The 20,075-nt window shown below is 42.8% G+C and overlaps 1 protein-coding gene across 8 annotated transcripts in view; it reads right to left on the bottom strand.

The window, feature by feature from the left end:
• The window catches only part of ATP2B2 (ATPase plasma membrane Ca2+ transporting 2), a 398,601-nt gene extending 394,859 nt beyond the window's left edge, over nt 1-3,742 (bottom strand). For 3 of the 8 annotated variants that reach the window (XM_033517387.1, XM_015640844.3, XM_015640845.3), the window contains exon 1: nt 3,649-3,741. The gene's annotated coding sequence lies outside the window, so the exon portion shown is untranslated. Of the gene's footprint in view, nt 1-3,648 lie in introns of all 8 variants that reach the window. The other 5 variants (XM_015640841.3, XM_015640842.3, XM_015640836.3 and 2 more) reach the window with 3 other exon arrangements.
• Between the last annotated feature and the right edge of the window lie 16,333 nt (nt 3,743-20,075).

The following is a 20,075-nucleotide window of genomic DNA, read 5'->3' as shown; positions in this document are numbered from 1 at the left end:
TTAATTCTGTGGATTCTGTGAATAAGCATCCACAAGAGAATTGCTCTTGAGGCTCTGAGGGAACTGACCTGAACAGGCTCTCAGAAATGCCTCTTCTGCACAATTAAAGGTGTCCAATGAACTCTCCAAAACACCCTTCCTATTGCACTAATTAAAGATGTAGCAACCTCTGCCTCCTAGAAATATTAAAATCTTTTTTTGGTTTACATTCCAGTGTGTGGAGGGAGTCCCTGCAGCAGACCAGTTATTTTATTTAGATGTTACAAAATATTCAAGAATTCTGAGCATAACTTTCAAAATAGGTGAAAACATGGCCTTTTACATAATGACCCTTAGATACAAGCCCATGTTGATGGATTTGGGGTCATGAGCAATAGGGCAGTCACACATCCCTGAGGAAATGCTGTCTTAGGTCACATAGATGTGAAAAAATTGGTCACACCCATAAAATGGAAGCCTGAAATATTTCACTGCTAAATAACTCCATTTATGAAGATGAAACTTTTTTTTTCAAAGTAGGCTTTGGCAATACATAAGCCTTATAAAATAAATAAATAAATTATAAAATATAAAATAAATAAATGAGATTTAACTGACAATTCTGTAGCATGAATATACTGAGGCCAGCCTGGATCTCAGCCACTGTGACACTCATTGCTGTCGTCTCTGTCATCCTATTACATGCAAATATTTCTTGTTCATTCTCTCTTTTCCTTTCTCAAATATTTTATATTTTTTTTCTTTTCAGATAATTAAAACTATTTATCCTCTTGCATTTGCCATTTCTATTCATAAAATAACCTGGATTTCTATTTATCTTAATTTTTACAAGCTTTATCTTTCAAAGGACAACTTAAGTTCCACTCTGAACTTTGCAAATTGCAACCATTTACTGCACAGTGTACATTAAATGTAAAGCTGTTTGGAAACAGAATTCTTATGTCTGACACACACATTCCAAGGATAAGCTTCACCAGCAGTTTGAACTTTGTTCAGATGTTTGCTTTAAAAGATTTCAGCCGTCACACAATTTTGTTTAAATGTAAACATTCTCTCTGTTCCCAATTAGCTCCTCTGCTATAATCTCCCATCAGAATGCCACTAAAACAATCATTTTTCTCTTGTACAATTACTCTGCTTTTTCCTCGTGGTCAATGCAGATGACTTTTTCCCAACTGCAGTCCTGAACCTATTCTTAATCTACAATGCAAGTTTTAGGGTGTTTTGAGTATCAGAATTTCCTTTTTTAACCTCACTTGCTATGCTTGAACCTGCCCACAGTAATAACCAGAATATGCAGGTGTTGTTGATGCAGGTAAACCCCAAGCACTTAGAGGATTATCAGCACTCAAACAGTCCAACTTTCCAGTCACATCACTGAAGTTTCTGTGGTAAATGACCTGAGGTGTTTTATTCTTGGCTAACCAAGGATAAGGAGCCAGATAAAAGCACCAGGTTTGACTCAGCCAGCTCCAAAAAGACAGCAAACCCTGTCAGAGGTGCCCCATGGTGCCTGGTACATGGCACAGTGGAGACTCACAGCCCTCTGAAACAGTGCCAAACGCCAGGAGAGGAACCCTGAGGCTTCTCCAATAACACCAAACACCTTTTAGGGGAAAGCAAACCAAACCAAACTCACTGGCTGTGAGAGTGCTCCATTCAGTCTCCTCCCTGCACTCCTCCAAACCAAATCCATCGAGGCGACAGCATCACAGGACACCACATAAATACCCCTGTTATCTCCCCATGGAGCTTGTCAAAACAAATAAAAATGTACTTAGCATAATTAGGAAATAGACAATTGAATGGTTAAAAGATATGGTTGGGGTAGAGAGACATGCCAGACACATGGATCAATATCACATTCAATAGACTGGATAATCAAGAGGTTGTGGTCCTGGATTTACAGCATGTGAGCAAAGGACAGCGCTGGTAATGGTATCAAATAGGAATTCAAGGTAACAGAATACTCTGCACTCATTCCATTAAGTGTTAAAGGGACTATTATTGACACTAAACTGAACACTTAACCCATATTCTTTTGCTTTAGGAAGAGCTTGCAGCAACACTCACTTTGAAAATGGAGCTTAACGTCAGATGATGAAGTCACTGCAGAGAATACTGAGCTGGTTTCTTAGCAAGACACCACAGACAAGCCACTTCTCCACAGAAAAGTCATGAAAATGCTGAACCCTGTTTGAGTCAGCACACGAAAATCAGTCACGTGTAGGTGAGGGGACAGGATCAGAAACAAAGTGCTGCTGAGAGCATGTCAGTGTGCGTGCAGCCCCACTCAAAGAACTGCTTACGTAACTCGGGGCTCGCAGGATCTACCAGCCACACACATTATTCCTTAAAAGATTCCCTTTTACTGTTTGGGAGTTGAGTTACAGCACTATCAACTTTCACACTGTTAAAAAACCTACATTTCAGCTTATTTTGGGAGCAGTTAAGTCCTACTCTACAGCATTGTTTTCAGCTTGCCTATCTTCCCAGCCCCTTATCTTGGTACCCATGCTTCTCAAATAGCACTTTACTACAAAATACGCTTTAATTAAAAAGAAAGTAAAGAAAGTATTAGCACAGAGTCAGGTTGGTGTAACATGATAAAACTGCACAGTAAGATGGAAAAAAAAAAAAAAAAAACACAAGCAAAAAAGAATCAGCAAGAAATAACACAGAAAGAAGCAAACTTTTGGACAGTTTAATTCAGCAAAAGAGAGGCTTTCTCCACCTACAATACAGGATGCCTTTCAAAGATACAGAACTGAAGACAGTGCCCCTCCTTTCACGTTTCTAGTACAGTCTTCAAATCAAGATTTTAGGAGAAGAACCCATTATGTTCAGTGTCGGTAGGAAAGCACATCTTGACGACATCCATGCCAAGGTGGTGGCGAGCGGGACTACAGCGGCCACCTCAGCCGGCATCCAGGGGCACCTGCACTGCGTGACCCGGGCAAAGTTACCTCCCGCCGCATTTTCCTCGGGCTCTGAGGCGCTCGAAACGCTGCGCTGGGGTACTGCGAGGCTTTGGAAAGTGCTGCTTGTAAAAGATTTAAATCCCCCCGTGGAAAAGAAGCGGGGAGAAAAGCCCCAGCCCGGCCGCAGCGGAGCTCAGCGGCACCGCAGGAGCCGGGCGAGCGCCGGGGACGGCGCTGCCGGGAGCGCTTCTCCTTCCATCAGCCCCGCCGAGAGAGCAGGGCTGCGGGAAACAACCTCCTTACGACTCTCTCCAATTAATATCCCGAGGACGAGCGTCACCTCCTGGAACCCGGCGCCCCGAGCGCGTCCCCGGTACGGCCGGGGCTGCCGGCGGGCGCGGTGCTGGGTTGGGCACTGCGGGGCTGCCGGCCCCCGGCCACCGCCGCCTCCCGAGCCGCTCCTGCCGGTGAGAGCCCTCCGGCATGAGCCGCACCGGGAACGGAGGCTCCCCGCAGCAGCGCAGCCGCTGCCGCCGATCCCGCCCGCCCCGCGGAGCCGCCTCCATCCCCGCCGGGCGCATCCTCCGGCCGCATCCCGCTGCCCGCGGCCCCGGGATGGGCTCGGCCCCGGGATGGGCTCGGCCCCGGCAGCGCTCCCGCCCCCGCCGCCCCCCTCAAGGTCACCGCGGCTCGGGGCAGCCCCGGGGGTCGCGGCTGCCGCTCCTACCTGAGCCGGGAGCGGAGCGGAGCCGCCGGGAGCGCGGAGCCGCCGCTGTCCCCTCACCGGCGGCAGCGCCCGGGGACTCGGGCCGCGCACGGCGCCTCCTCCTGCGCCGGGGCCGCTGCGCTGCGCCGGGAGGCGGCGGCTCCGTCAGACTTAGCGGGGAAACCCTGGGGGGGGCGGGCAGCGCCTCTCCCCACCCCGCGAGGTGCCGGAGCCGAGCCGAGCCTCCCCCGGCGGGGCTGGGGCTCCCCTCAGCGGGGAGAGGCTGCGCCGCGCCCCGCTCCGCTCCGCAGGGCTCCGCAGGGCTCCGCAGGGCTCCGCGGAGCTCCGAGGGGCTCCGCGGGGCTCGGGGGATGCTCGGCGGGGCTCGGGGGATGCTCGGCGGGGCCGGAGCCCGGCCGAGGCTCCGCGCAGGTGAGGGCGGCTCCGGAGCGCCTCAGCCGCGTCTGTTCGGCACCGAACGTTTAACACCACCACCTCTCTTTTGGATTTGTTTTTTATTTATTTATCTGTTTGCTTATTTCTCCCCTTAACACTCGCCAGTTTTCTGCCAGAATTCTGCAAAAATCCCCAGGGGAAAGCCTGAGGAGGATTCTGAGAGCTGCAGGGTCCCGCCCTGGGACACAGCACCTGGGGAAGTACAAAAAATGAAATTCTGATGTAGAGGTGATATGTGTTCCACAGACTGAGCAACCCAGATTTGGAAAATCAGTAATAAAACCCCACCCCGTGACTTAGATTTGAAGATACTACTTTTGCTCTCAAAGAGGATGGCATCTTTGAAATGTTACCAGAGGAGTTAATGCCGGGTATTTAACCAACACGTTCTGCTTTTACACACAGGTTTAAGTTAGATTTCCTAACAGTTCTCTTGTGCCACACTATCTTTTCACCCTGAGAGTTAAAACCAGTTACCAAATGACTCCAAAGCTGAGCAGAGGGGATTTTAAAGAGCAGGAAGATGTATTTGGTAGGTGGGGTGGGGCTTTGTGTGCTGTAAAGGATGCACACACATCACACAGCACCTGTAGACTGCTACAGCGAACAACCCCAGCATTTTACTTGGAAAACTGGAAATATTCCACCGCTTTTAACTGGTGAATAGCAGCACTGCCCGGCCTGGTTGTTTGACAGATGATACATTGTTAATTATATTCTGATTGCTATCTTGGCTTCTTCCTTAACACCATTTAAATTCCAGTTTTAACCTTATCTCAGCAAGGACTAAAGGAAAAAGTAGGACAGCCAACGTGAAAGTACAAATCCCTCCACATCTTTTAAAACTATTTCTTACTTACTGAAAGCCAGGAGAAGATGTTACAGTATAATTGTAGAGCTTTCAGACAAGCTTGTTAACAAAATCCAGACTAGGAGGTCTCACCAAGTTCAGTTACCAGCTTTGGAAGAAAACCAGAAACCTGTAAGCATTCTGCAAATATCTAGATTGGTTTTCTCATTTGATCTTAAACCACATGCTTGCTGTCAAGTGAGAGTGAACAAGGGTGCTTTCCCCTGCTACATTTCCCTGGGTCATGAGGAAGATCAAACCAACTGAGAAAAACTAATCAAGAATAGCAGCAATTTTTGTTTTGACAATGCTTAGAAAGACAGCAGAGAAAGCCTGAATGAAATGTTTACAAAAATAATCACGCAAACATTAGGTAAATGCGGTGCTATTTTCAGCTTGTGCTTATTAATCATTTAAAGCAGATGATTGGAGTGCCATTTGAAAAGCATTAGATGTGCATCCTTACTAGCTGCCTGCAAATGCATTTCAGTGGTAATTCTGTGCTGCACAAAAACCTTACATCCTCCAGACTCTTTTCACAGAAACACTGAATTCCACACCTGTTCAATAGCACTGCTGAGGGTGCAGAGCTCAGGGTGTAAATCTCACACAGAAGAACAAGTCTCAGTCGTGTGATTCCTCACATCAGAACACCCTCAGTGGGTCAGCTCCTGCAGCTGGAATTAATAACACCAGAGCAGCACAAACAAATTACTGCTTTCCCAGCTCCCTCTCCATCTTCAGATGTTTAGCCCTGACAAGTGATTTTGTCAATCACAGTGAAACAGCAGAAGTGTCTGGCTGTTTGTCACTTGTGATAAGCAATGAATGACAGAGCACATTTCTTCATTTTAAGATCCTCTGCCTATGAAAATCTCTCCCCATGCAGACAGTGAAGTAGAATTTCATACGTTTCTGCCAACTTTAGAAGCTGTTCCTGTATTTTTGTAGAGTACATGACAGGGGTCTCAGCACGTCTTTTCTGTTTCTACAACATTCCTAGGAACTCAACCTCCTGCATACAGGTTTAAAAAATACTTAAAGTGTGATGTTAACAGTAACAACATCAACTAATGACTACATTTTTAACACTTCTTATTATATTTTAGAGATTAGGACCATTTGTGTTATGTTTTTCCCTAAATTCACTGTACCTCTTCTCACCTAAGGTGACCTATGGAGATTCCTTTAACTTCTTCCTCATTTTCCTGGTCAAGGGGGGAATCTACTTTACCACAAGAACATAAAGGAGCAGAGATCATGTCATCACTAAACTCTGGCACTGTGCTTACCTCAAGTTTTAATAACCTAATGGTGACTTATCCTCCCCAGACAGTTCTTCTCAGGATTTAGCCTCACTTAATTTTCACAACCTGGAGCTTAATTTTCACACTAACAAAACAGGAGAAGATTTTCAAGGAAATTTCAGAAAGGAAGTGATAATGGGTGCCAGTCCAGCGACTCGGATTTTGGCTGCATTACATTAGAACAGAACAGCTATTTGTATTTCAGCCTCCTTTAGGAAATTTCTAAAGCCAGATGTGTGTGTGAAAGGACACAACTATGATGTTTTGACAGCACATATAACATCTTCCATGCCGTGAGCCCTCATGCACTTACAGAGTTTATCTTTGAACCGCTCTTGGTGCCAAGCAGCAACACTGGGAATGAAAGTGAGGAATACTTAATCTGCCAAAAACGCAGCAGTTTGTGGTCCAAGAGAGCAAAGTGCAATCCTAAAAGCTGTCCTCACCCTTCAGGCACAGAGGTGGTACCAGGAGTGGTACCCAACACCACGGAGCTGTGGGGAGCACCAGCAGCAGGAGGAGATTTGGGGAGCCCAGACTGGACTCCCAGCCCCCAGGGCCGACTCTTTCCTAACAAATTGGGACATTTCATTACCAGAATGTTCAGACCCAGCTGTAGCTTCTATTGAGGAAAAAACTCCCATGGTATCAAGTGCCACCAAACCGTGGCACCAGTCCAGCATCTGATAGAGCAGAAAATGTATCCCTGTGAATCGCCAGCGAGATCTCCTGCAGTAATTTCACACCCTCACACCAGCCTGCCAGTGAAAAGCCAGCCAGCCCTAAATATCTGCTGGTTTTAAGAGCAAAAGTAATGCCAGACAAAGGCTGTGTCAGTAAAACACTCTGTGGTACTGCCATGATGTCTTACAGCAACCAGGAAATTGATTTGTGCATTTAATGGTTCCACATCGTACGCACTACGGGAGAAGACAACAAAAACCCACCCTCTGCTTTGTTTTGAAAAAATACAGGCTGACCAGAGGATTATTAGGTGTATTGGGATATTCTGGGACCATCATTTTGCTCTTCTATTTCAGTATCAAAGCAGAAATAATCAGGTGCAAAGGACACATTTTGTCTGCACATACATGAAATGACCTTGCTGTGGCCCAGCTTCAGCCACACAAAAAGTGGAGGAGCTTCCACTTCCACCTGATATTCCTCAATTCTGCAGGTCAGACACAAAGTTCTGTGCTGTTGGCACTGCTCACCCTGGCTAGGAATAAGATTGACTGAAAGTTACCAATTGATTTCTCTATCAATTTAACAAATATCAAAACAAGCCTGGCGCTTTCCCCGGCAGAAAGAATTCTCAAGATGTAATTTGTTAAATGTTGATGATCTTGCAACCAAAACCACTTTGTCAGGAACAGCATAAAAAGCCATTTTCTCCTGCATTTAGAACTCATTGGATGGAGGGGTCCACAACACCTTTATTAAAAAAAAAAAATTAAGAAAATTAAATTAAAAACCCCCTACCAGTCAACCCGAAGCCACCTCAACAAAAAAGTCAGAAAATATGGTGGATAGAGACAACATAACATTAAATTATATATTTTCTGAAAGGGCCATAAATTAGATTTTCCAGATGCATAATCTGACTTGGTTTGTCACAATCTGTTAATTATATGTATATAAAAGGGGGCAGAATAACCTTTTTGACCCCTGAACTCCTTAGCAGTCACACTGTTCTTTTATATACCCAGGCTAAATTGTGAAAAGGAGCTTTTTGCAATACCCAAACCTTTTTGCAACCCACCAAGATAATCTTCTCAAGTTATGCAGCAAGATTGCTTTAAAAAAATCCCAAATTTTATATACCAGCCATCCCACAGATTACTGTGAGAAACCAGCTGGCAAAAGAAAAAGCTTTAGTAAGGATGGCTTTGAGAACAACTTAGATATTTTGTTTTATTTATTTATTAACAAGGAAGTACATGAGGGAAAATGCTCAAGTGGACCCAGAGTTGGATTAAGAACTCTGAAAACATTCTGAGAGCTGAAATATGGTGAATTACCAAAGGTTAAGTCACAGCACTGTTATTTTACCACTTCAAGTTCTATAATAATCACAAATAATCTCAAACACGACCCTCTCCTTTTGATTTTTCAACTTTTTTTTTCCTTTCTTTCTTTTCCAAGAAAAATCCTGATAGATTTAAATAGGCACCAGCTTGCAAAATTGCAAGTAATTGCAAGTAAAAATACTTTCAAGTACCAAAGATCCTGAATGTGGCAGAGCATTAAATCCTTGGACAGGGGATGTAGGGCATTTCAGAAGCAAGAGTAAAATCAAATTTTTTTTTTAAAAAAAAAAAAGCAGTGAAAACAAAGCAGCAGCTAAAGGTCAGTACTGGAAAACCAGCTGAGTATTGGCAAATTTGTCTTAACATTGCTATAAATTTAAAAGTCAGTCCTTGCTTTCTACAGCAGCTTCCCAAGGGGAAGCAGAATAATTGATTTAAATACTAGTTGTCATCAACAGTTGTAGCAGAAATTCCCAGAAAAAATACTACTCAAAAATAACTAAAAGAAAATATTTATCAACAACATAGAATTCATGTTGCAAATAAAGTGAATTTAGCAACCAAACTTAGACGTGGTCCCAGTGGTCATTTTATAAATCCCAGATTTAACTTGCTGCTGTTTGGGTAAGAATAATTCACTTGTTTTGAGAACAACAACATTTTACAGTATCCTCTTTGGACTGAAGGCTGTAAATTACAATCCTGCTATTTTTTTAGGAAGCCCACTTACCTTTCATACTTCAAGTCTTAATTAACACCAGCACCAGGGCAAGGCAAATCTGCCAACATGCATTTTAAGTGATTGCTTTAAGTGGTGGATGCCAGGAAAAACAATCAGGAAGCCCTTGGATGCACTCAGGAGACCCATGTCACTCTAAAAGGAAGTTAACAATGCTGTTGGGCTGCTCTGCAATTTCTCAGCAGTGAAATCTGCTTTTTCACTTTTCCAGTTTCTGGCCAAAACCCCTGTGAGTGAAGGCAGTGCTTTTTTCTCACTGTGCTCTACAAATAACCACAGAGGAGCTCCTTGCTGCAAGGTGAGGTGAGATGAACATGGGCATTCCTGTCAGACTCAGCTACCTCCCAGAAAAACACTCCCAAATTAATGCCACAATTACCCAGCACTCCCAAATTAATGCCACAATTACCCAGCACTCCCAAATTAATGCCACAATTACCCAGCACTCCCAAATTAATGCCACAATTGCCCCAGTCCTGATGGGCTGAGCTGCCCCAGGGGCTGATGAGGTTTAACTCGTGTCAAACAGCAGCACTGGGGCCTTTCATGGCTCAGCAGGTGCAGACCTGGCATTTGTGTGGCCTCACCTGCAGCCTTCAGCTCTGAAAAGAGTGGGATTTCTATTTCTATTTCCATTTTCATTTCTATTTCTATTTCTATTTCTATTTTCATTTCCATTTATATTTATATTTATATTTATATTTATATTTATATTTATATTTATATTTATATTTATATTTATATTTATTTCCTCACAGACATAAAACAATAAAAAGAGACATAAGCACACCCAGATGGCAATTCCAGATCTCCTCAGACCTTTCAGTGTCCCCACTTCCACCTCACCATTATCTGGAGAGAGAATTTAAGGTGCCTACACACCTAAATTATGCACTTAAGGATTAATTAAGAATTAACCTCTGATATTGTTTTATAATTAAATCCATATATCTGTCTAATGATCCTGGGCATATATTATAGTGATGAGTGCAAACAGCAGAAAGGCAAAAAAGTGCATGTGGATTACATCACAGATGGATGAATTACAAACCTTTTCTTATTTTTCATTCAACCTTCTGTATTCTTACAGCATTTCAGCAGCATATTGATTTATATTGATCTAGAACTTTTAGAAAAAAACTACTCCCAGTTAAAAAATACTCGATTTTTTTTCTCAGCCAATAAATTATGATTCTTTCTTATTTCTATAAATATTAAAATTGTCATTTAAAGCCTTAAACCTGAACTTTGGCAACAACAATATGCTGACAAAGTGCATCCAAAACACGTTTTTTCTATCAGTATAACTTTCTACAAAACTTTTAATTAACCATGGAGAAACATTGGGATGAGTTTTATTTTAAAATACACTTCTGGAGTGGTTTGAGTTTTGGCAGATTTATTGATCTTGAAAATATTCCCTTTAGTGTTTCTCAGTGACAGCTGGATCCAAATTACCTTGGGAATAGTGTTTGACACAGAATTCCAATGCATTGTACACAAATATTCCCCCAGCCCCTGAAGTTTTAAGACTTAATAACCTCTTAGAGATGGTTTAAACTTTTTGTTATATTTAAGTGAAGTCCCAAGACAAATAAATTCTTGGGGGAAGTGTTATTCTCTTGCAATGGGATTGAAATGGTTTAGGCTTCTCTGCTGGGCTGCTCTTGCTCCCAGGCTGATGCACACTCTGTCCTCACCCACAAACACCCCCTGATGAGGCAAATATCACTTTTATACATCATATTGCAATTTAGAGCTCTCACCAAAATAAAGTTATTGACTGAATAGAAGGATTTAAAAAGAAATAAATAAATTAAATCTGATGTCCCATCTTTCCTGAACGTGGGAACCACAAATGTTCCTACACACAGCCAGCTGTCCTGGTTATGCACAGAAAGGTTGGATCTCAGCAGCAGGAGTGAACTGGGAGATGCTGGAAAACAAAAGCTGGGACAACACTTGAAAAGCTGGTGGTGGGTGGGCTGCCAGTCCTTCCATGACTACTTGCCAGAAAGTTCTGGGATGACTGCTCAGACTAAAAAGTCTCTGGGTCTTGCAGAAATCCTCCCCTTTGCAGTTCTGTAATTTGTTTTTTGCCTGGAATGAACAGGTTGGGATAAGCATCATCACTTTCTCCCCAGTAGCTCTGGCTACTCCAGACTTTTTCCTTTCTTTCTCTTTCTCTCTGTGAGAAGGAAAGGAGTGAGTTCCTTGCAGAGTGAGGTCCCAAAGATGGACTGTGCTGTTCCCAGCGGAAGGAGGCAGCCAGGCCTTGGTCCTGGAAATTAAGTTATCTCTGTTTCCTCTTTCAGTTCTCTCCTGTCTCTGGTTTATTTCTTGGTTAAACCAGTGCTCATTAGTTGTGTCTGCATTTAGTCTCCAACAATTGGCAGAATTGAAAATACACATTTGAGTCAGCATCAGGGGAGCTTCAGGAAGGAAAAGCCAGGAATTTCTGCACTAATGCAAATGTTGGAGGTGCAGATGGGGCAGCACATCAACTCACTGAGTGCAGAGCAGCACCTGCCCAGAGGTTACAACCATCCTGGAACCTGCCTAAAAGCACAGAGGACAGGCTTGAGGGTACATTCAGTTATTTAAGATCAAAGAAAACAAACCCACACACAAGAAGATACAATATTCTTTTAAAAGGTTGTTTTATTATACAAGAGAAAACCCACACCAGAAAACATCCACCTTCCATATCCCAGCAAAACAAAACAAAACAAACACACAAAAAAACCCCAGGAAATTTTCATCTACTCCTTAAAACTTCTCACAGACTACATACACACATTACTTGCTTTTCATGGGCTGCACTGACATATATTAATCAGAGAGTCTCTACTAAAGCAGGAATTATTCCAGTTCTAAGGGGGTGTTGGGGTAGATGTACTCAGTACAGATGAATATTCCTTTAATTATGTAACTCACTGGGATCTGAGTTGGCAGGGCTAGTGGTTCCTCAGCACCAGGCATACAAGACAAAGCTTTATCAGCCTCTCATCTTTCCCCCCCTCTCCTTTTCATTTATCATATGGTTACATAAAAACAGCAGGGATATGAATTAGGCATATTTTTTGTGCATTGAAAAGTTAATGAAAAGTTAAATACAACTTCTGTGTGTGATTGCACAAAGCACTTATTTGACCTTGCTAAGCTTGAACAGGCACTCTAAGATTAGCCTGGCATGTATTTCAAGTGTATGAAAAGTACAAAATTGGTTCTTAAAACACTAGTACAGACTGTTTCATGCCTAAATCCTCGTTATGTGCAGTGTATTTATAGGAAATGACTCAACTTTAAAGTGTGCAAAGACAAGTAAACTCTCCTTCCTCATGGCAAAGTGGTGCTCGTGTATTCAGATGCTGCAGCCTCCAATAAATCCTGTTCTGCAGGACAGGATTCAACAACAAAGGCTCTGCAAAGGTTCCCAGGCACCAATTTTTGTCCTAATGATTGTGAAATACTGCAGCATTTTATAGCTGAGCAAATGGGAGGGAGGGGACAGAAGGAGGTGAAAAAGGGGAAGGAAAACCCCAACCCTTTGTCCCTTTTCAGACTGCACACAAACCTGAGGGTTCTCACTTTGCCTTTCCATCTTTTGTTACATCTCATTTTAATGTCAGGCCTTATCAGCCACAGGGCAAAGCAAAAAGTAAGTGAACACAGATACCAAGGACAGAACAAACTCCCATCCTTGCAGCACCACAAAAAGAGAATGTTTTACTCCCTGCTTTATTCCCTGTTCTTGTGTAGCAATGGAGAACACAACATACCATGAACCAACCCTCCATGCCTACAAGGAACACCAAGAGCTGCTTCTGTTTATTCATCTGTGAGAGCCAATAGTTTAAGGAGTTGAAAAAAAATCACATTCTTCTTTATCAATACCCAAAAAGATACTCTATTTGTGCTTTTAAAAAGTTACTTCAATAACTGAGCTCTGCTGAGAACTCCTGGGCAATGTTTCACCTTCAGCTGACAGAAGGAGATCAGGTTTAAGTTTTCCTTACAAATTTATGCAAAAAATGAGAGGATGAAGGATGATAGATGGTTATTTCCCAAAATGGTAAATGCAGGTAAGTTGTGGGAAGTGATTTTCAATACCATTCTTATCCTGGGGAAAACAGACATGGAACAGAAACCATACATGACACTCACACAAGTGCCCGTGTTCCTGTAACCACAGCTCTCAAGTCCTTCACCTTTAACCACTCATTTCAAAATATCTTTAATTTGTGCAACTGTTCATTTTCCTTGACTCAATGTCTCCTCACCTGTACTGTATTTTTGTTTGTACACATTACTGTGTTGTGTTGCATTATCACAGAGCTCCTGATTTCCAAAGGATGAACTCCTGGCTAAGTTATGGAGGTCTGACCAACACTTACAAAAATTTATTCCCCTAAATGCACCTCTTTGTATCACACTCTCTGTTTTTACCATGTCTGAATTAACATAACACATTGCAGCTTTTCCATGGTTTTACTGCTGGGGAATAATACATTTTTTCAAAGTGATTATTCCATGCAAGAAAAGGCTTTAAACTGGCAATACTTTAGGCATGTTATTACAAAGATGCATAAAACCTGTTTGATATTATTGCTCCATTTAAATGACTTCGGCCTCTTGCAACTCTTAATACCTTAAAAAACAGCAGCTTAAGGAGACAACCTTGTAATAAAGAGACTCCATGTACTCTGTGTTTGGTGCCCTTATCTTCCTTTTCTCTTTATTATATACACTTGCACAAAAATCTTTCACTTTGCCACCACTTCATTCCTTCCCCCTTCCCTCTCCTATTGTGATGGAAATTATTGAAGAATTAACCTGCTGCCACTGACTCCTGGGTCAGTTTCTCTGTTGCTGTTTTGACATCATCTAAGGAAGATTAATTTGGATACAGGCTCTGAATGGCAGCTCTGGGAGGATCCAGCAGCCAGAGCCTGCACTCTGCTACTGAGCTAAGGAAAAACAGGACAAGTCTCACAGGCTTCCAATTCCTGTGTTCACTTCTAAAAATGCAAACCTACAAAATAATCAGCGTACTCCTTTGCCTTGAAAGAAATCTTGGGTTTGGATTTTTCCCCCTCAATGACTTCACTGTTTATGGTTGATGTAATTAATGAGTTTATTGACTTTTTCTCTGCACATCACAAAAGAAATCTGAAAGCAGGAATTGCCTTGGGACATACCAAGAGCCTGGTCTTCAAGGAGACACTTTAATGTTTAAAAATATAAATTCACATTATTGAACTGTCAGCTGCAGAATGCCTTTCTGGCAAACAGCAAAATAAAATAAGTACCAGCCTTAAGAAGTTCCAGGTGTGTCACTGATGGAGGGGAGAACAATACAAAGGTGTTAAGGCTGGACCCTCTGGCAGCAGTGACAACGTTTGTGCCTCTCTGTGTCAGCACAGACAAGTCCTGCTTGGCAAATTAGCCTTGAGTGAGAATCCCTGGAGTCCATACACAAGAAATTGGAATGGAAAGGCAGGAATGAAAATGCAGTGCCAGAACCAGCTGAAAGAACATTCCCACCTGAGCCAACCAGCCCAGAGAAACACAGAGCAGGGAAGCAGCGCTTTGGGATCTCAGGGCTGTGCTGTGCAACCTTGAGTTAGCACATCTACCAAATCTACCCAATACAGGCCTGTGCATCCACCCAGAGAGCAGCTGACAACAGAGTTTCACACAATAATCCAAGTCAAACTAAATATCTGACAACTTTATGCAGCTCTGTTTGACTGAGACTGCTCCTGTTCTTCCCAGTGAGTCTTTTGTGTCTTGTACTTGCTGGTACCAACAGCAGAATGGGATTTGGACACAGACCATTAGGTCTGTATTTGCAGTATCTTTTTGTAGGTTTTTCCATTTTTTAAATGATGGATGTTACTGGTTCTTTGCTATTTTCCTCTGGGAGAGGAAGGCATCTCTTTGCAATACGTATAGCCTGAAATAGTCAGTGTTTTTTGGCTAATATACACAAGTGCTAAAAGCTGATGCCTTAGGATTTCAGCTTTTGTATTTTCATCCATTTGTAGTGCTGCAGTTCTTTAGTGCCTGACTCCAAACTCCATGTGCAGGCTCAGCTGCTGCTTCCCCATCCTGCTCAGACACAGAAATTCCTCCCCAGGCCTGCAATCAAGGACACCTCACTGCCCCAGGCCTGAGAGATGGAAACAAAAGGGACTTGGGGGCAGCAAAGCTGCCCTAAATGACTTCATTCCCTGCAGCTGCAATTGGGAGATGAACCCCCAATGTGCAAATGGACCCAACTTAGAAAAGTGTCAGACCTGTGACCCATTGGCCATTGTTGGGTGCAGCCCCTGGGGGGCTTCATCTGCCTGAGATGTATCTGAAGGCCCTTCAACCAATAGAACTGCTTTCTTATGTTCTGAATTCTGTCTGGCCTCTGTTTTTAGGTAGTCCAAAAAAAGGCATCAAAGCAAAAGCACAGATTTGCAGGGCAGCAGCTCAGCCATGGAAGGAAAGAGGTCCAGGGCCTTCTGTAAAACTGAGATTCAGAACTCAGTATTATAAAATTCAGGCAGTCAAGCAGCAAACAGAGGTTAGAAAAAATCCAAGTGCTGCCCATCAATACACCTGGAACAAGTCAATACAGATGTGCTGGTACCATGGCACCAGTGCTTACACCCCCACACCATCACTGTGTCAGACACACTTACATGGTTGCTTTGGGACTTTTTTCCTCAAAGAGACACTCAATTCCTCCTTAATTTAATTTTAGGTGGAGGAAATAGAAACACCTGTGGCTGTTTACCAGCTCATCCCATCTGTTAGTATTGAACTGTGAGTTTACATCCCTGAGAGGAGGGCAAAGCAGCTGAGAAAGGCATTTTTTACAAACACCATTAAAAAAGCGGAACCTGAGACACTTTTCTAATTAATTTGCAGAATTAAGATTGGGAGTAAGCTTCTGCCAAGTCCAAGACTAATAGTATCATCCAGGGATTTGCAGTATGAGGTAAATGTTCCAGTTTGGGTTTGTCTCCTCCACTGCCCTCTGAGGCAAGTAGCCATCACAGAAATAAATATAACCCTTGTTGTTCTGGGGTTTTAATCCCCTTTCTGTGCCTTTATTTCTGTCACTTTGATTCCTCTTACAGAGCTGTTCTAAGTTAGAGGGTGTTTAACACCAAGTGAATGACAGAATCTTGAAGGTACCCAAATATTGCCAGCAAAATCCATTTGTGTATCTGGCTTGTACATCCAGTAGCTGGTGAGGGTGCCACAGAGGTGTTCAGATGCCAATGTGATCGACACATTATTGTAGATACCCAAAAAACCCCACATTTTAGAGCTAACAACCTGTTTCTTTCCTTGTACCCAGTAACTTTTATGGGTGAGATAATGACAGGCTGAAATTTGTCAAGAATTTTTTTGCAAGTCCATTGTTTCCTTAAGTGACAAAATAAATTTTGAAAGTGAGTTAGAAAAATCCTGTCACTTTCCCAGGCCACCCATCCTAGGGACAGATTAATTCTTAGGCAGCTTCCCCTCATGTGTGGTCTAAATTCCCATCCCATTTCACTGCAAGCCTCTTGAAAACGTGTTCATTACTATTCTCTTTGCAATTAGTATTTATTTATTGGAAGACTTGTCACATCTCACCCTCATTCTTCCCTGCTGTAGACTAAACATGCCAATTCTTTCAATCTTTCCCCACAAGACATCTTTGCCAGATTTTATTCCTGATTCTCCCCACGGGCCTCCCTCCAAATTGTCAACATCTTCCTCATCGCAGGGTTCCCGAAATTGGACACAGGGCTGCAGGAGGAGCCTTATCAGTAATTGAGTGGAAAGATTACTTCATCATCTCCCAGACAATCCTGTTTATGCAGCACAGCACTTGCTTTTTTTGGTACTTGTGTTCTTTGGCAAGAATATGGAATTATTAGTCCTTGTTCAATTACTAATCCGTGGCAACTCCCTTTGCTGTAAAGCTCTTGGTTTCCAAGAGCCTGAGCCTGGGTTTTGGCTCGTTCAGCTAAGCAATTTCTCTTTTTCATCTTACAAACACTGTCTTCAGGAATATTCAGGATCTTTCATTATCACCAGCAAGATTTGCAGCCTAAGATCTCAATTTTTCCACGTTTCCTCATCTCCTCCCACTTGCACTGCCTGGCACACGACATCCACAAGCAATGAAGTCCCAAAGATCCCATGATTTTGGAGGTTGCCAGCACATTAATCACAGAACACACATCCTAGCTCTACATTTTGATTGTCTTTACCTTTGTAAAACTGCTGACTTGAAAACTAAAGGGTATTTGTCCTTCAGGCAGACCACAAATGATATTCCATGGCAGCACCCTCTGCACAACTGTCCAGCTGTCATACATGATCAAACACAGCAAATATTCAGTGCCAGGGTACATTTTGCTTGTCTGTGAGATTTCAACTCTTTTCACTGTTTTGAACACTAAAGACAACTAGAACAAATTGCAGAATTAGGATAGTGTTTACAGAACTCCCAAGAAAGTCTTAAAAATTAAGTATCTTTAGGAACAAGTTTAATTCCATCTACAAGGAGCTTTGTGACCCCCTAATTAGAACTTTGTACAGACAGAGACTAGAAATTAACTAAAATACCCAGACATACTGAAATAGGAACCTTCCCCCCACCCCATTACATAAAAGCTATAATTATATTTGTTACATAAACATTTTAACTGGGGAAAACATTAGATAATTGAAGACAGTCCTTCCTTCCAACCCCAGTTCCCCACCACTCACAATACAGCAAGAGTAAAATTAACTCAGCAAAGTTGTGTTCCCAGTGCAAAGCTGCTCCTGTGCGTGGATGGTGCTGTGCTGCTCATGCTGAGGAAGAAAAATGTGAAAGGAAACCATCTGAGGCTATTTTGCAGGTCACCTTTTGTAATGCAGCTGCAGACAGTGTATTTTCAATTTGTTTAATCAGTGTCAAGAGTCCAGCCTTTAAGAAATCAGATAAAGAGCAAGAAATTATTTAACAGACTGAATAATTGCTTTGTGCTTAAGCAGTAATGATGAGGATACTGAACTCCACCACTGCTGGCAGAAATCAGAAAGATTCTGAGCTGCAAAAGGGCTGAAAGGTTGATCAGCTGCCACTCAACCCATTGCAGCATGAGGAGAAACCTGTTTATTTTTTTTCTTAAAACCATTTCCTTAAACCATTCTTCTCTCTGGAAGCTACTTGCAGAAGGACCTAGAGTCACTGCTTTTCCCTGCATGCAGGCAAGAAATGCAGTTCTGCCTGTTGTCCCTCACGCTGGGGAGGCAGGGAGGTGACTCTGGGCTAGAGCCAGCCTGGCTCACACTCACATTGGTGGGTCCTGAGGAATGACAGGGACTGCACTGACAGGGAGCAGTCCTGCTGTTATCCTGTCACACAGCTTTGCTGGTTTAGCTCAGCCAAGCCTGAGGATTTCCTCCTGTCCCCAGCCTTGCTCAGTGCCAGGCCTCTCCTTGCCAAGGGTGCCAATTAGGATCACTTACAGAATCCCAGCCTGGTGCAACTGGGATAGAACAAATCACTCAAACCAGCTCCCCAGGGGAGACACAGCTCCGTGCACGTGTGCTGGGGGATGGCTCCATTCTGCTGAGCTCCAGCACGGTGATTTTTGGATCTAACAGATTTTTGGAGCTGGTTTGTGTCAGTACCTTCTGCTCCCCAGCAGCACAAAGCTGGCTCAGCAGCCCAGCTCCTGCAGAGCCCTGGGTGCTGAACACATTCCAGGCAGGAGGAGAGCTGGACTGCCACCAGGTGAGACACAACATCAGGATTCAAGGATCCAAACTCCTCCAGGTACAGCAAATGCTGTGACACAGCTCTGGGAGTGCCCTGGTCGTGGCTTCCCTATGCAGCAGTGGTCAGGGACCTCATTTGTGTAACAAGCTATTTAAGAGGAAAGCTAATTGAAGTACATAAATCCTGAAGAATATCACATCAAGCCAAGAGACTATTATTAGCCCAACCTAGATAATGTTATAGAAGTGCATTAAGAAACCTCAATAAAAAAATTACTAGGAAACATTCCCCACTTCAAGATCCCAAGAGATAAATTCTCTTATGCAATTATTAGATATTATCCAGAATAATAAAAAAGGAATACTAAAAATGGATGTGGAGATGGAAGGCAGAGACAGCACAAGTTCATCCAAATGGGTCACAGCCTGTTCCTAACATTCACTGCTCTGGAGGTAAGAGATCAGAGCCATCTAACAGTTGCACCTGAAAGAAAAATTAAACTATAATTCTGCCACATTTTTTTTTTTTAACTACATGTTATGTTGATGTAAAGTTAATGGACCCAGAAGCATTTCCACCAGTGTCCTCTGATCAACTCTAGTCTTGTTCTTCCATTACCTGTCCTAACTATATTGAATTTTCCCCTCTGCCAGTTTCTACTGATCCTACCAGACAGAAAGAGCATCAATGGGCATTTCCATCATTGTGATGTGAGCAGGCTGGAGCACACCTGGGTTTCTGTTCCAGTCATCACAACCCATGAGCACTATGCTGATGTGGAGAGAAAGCTGAGAGACTAAAAGCAACCAGGTTAAAAATAACCAAAAACCCAAAACAAAACCAACCACACAAAGACAAAAAAAAAAAAAAAAAAAAGAGAGAAAATGAAAAAGTGAAGTGTGTGCAGGAAAGAAAGGAGAGTGAAATGAAACAGGACAAAAATCAAAATCCCAAATAACTCTTTAAAATTGCAAGCAATATTGTGACCTTAGACTGGGTCATTAAGAATGAGGTTAGGTTGCAATCATTTACCATCTCCATTTACTCTCCATCAATAATAAAGCAAAGTTACCTTAGGAACAGCAAGCTTGCTTTCACACAAGATGAAACCTGAACATTTTTAATGTGACAAAGAAACCCTACAAACCACTACAAATTGGATTTCCATGTCACTATGTCAGTAAAAACCAGATGACTTCCAGGTAAAAGTAGAGGGCAATGTCCAGCATTCATTAACCTGAACAGGCCAGTGATTCAGGAGGCACAGCCATTTTTAACACTGATAAAAATAATTTTCTGT

This window comes from Parus major, chromosome 12 (genome assembly GCF_001522545.3).
Source record: "Parus major isolate Abel chromosome 12, Parus_major1.1, whole genome shotgun sequence".
Classification (NCBI taxonomy): Eukaryota; Metazoa; Chordata; class Aves; order Passeriformes; family Paridae; genus Parus; species Parus major.
Note: the sequence above shows the minus strand (reverse complement) of the source record. Positions and strands in the feature narration are given on the sequence as shown.